This window comes from Cucurbita pepo, unplaced genomic scaffold (assembly GCF_002806865.2).
Source record: "Cucurbita pepo subsp. pepo cultivar mu-cu-16 unplaced genomic scaffold, ASM280686v2 Cp4.1_scaffold011053, whole genome shotgun sequence".
Taxonomy (NCBI): domain Eukaryota; kingdom Viridiplantae; phylum Streptophyta; class Magnoliopsida; order Cucurbitales; family Cucurbitaceae; genus Cucurbita; species Cucurbita pepo.
Window position 1 is genome coordinate 1 of NW_019656933.1, and position 379 is coordinate 379.

General features: G+C 44.2%; 1 non-coding gene across 1 annotated transcript; it reads left to right on the forward strand.

Annotated features, from left to right (window-relative positions):
- Positions 1–265: 265 nt before the first annotated feature.
- TRNAR-UCG lies at positions 266–339 on the forward strand. Its single transcript has one exon. It is a non-coding gene; the product is annotated as a tRNA-Arg (tRNA).
- The last annotated feature ends 40 nt before the right edge of the window (positions 340–379 follow it).

Consider the following 379-nt stretch of genomic DNA (forward strand, 5'->3'; position numbering starts at 1 on the left):
GTGGTCGGTCTTCTTTCTTTTTTATTCACCTATTTTTTTTTTACCGTTTGTCGATTAATTACGCAAGTCTGCCTTAAACTGTAGAAGCACACTTTGCGACCCACGAAGTGACGAACAAATGATCGCATAGTGTAGTGGATTATTGCGTCTGACTTCGGATAAGAAGGTCGTGGGTTTGACTCCCACTGTGGTCGTCGGGTCTTCTTCCTTTTTTATTTACCTNCTGTACCAGCACCGTCTGCGAGTCACGAGGTGACGAACAAATGACCGCATAGCGCAGTGGATTAGCGCATCTGACTTCGGTTTAGAAGGTCGTGGGTTCGACTCCCATTGTGGTTGGTCTTCTTCCTTTTTTATTTACCGTTTGTCGATAAATTAT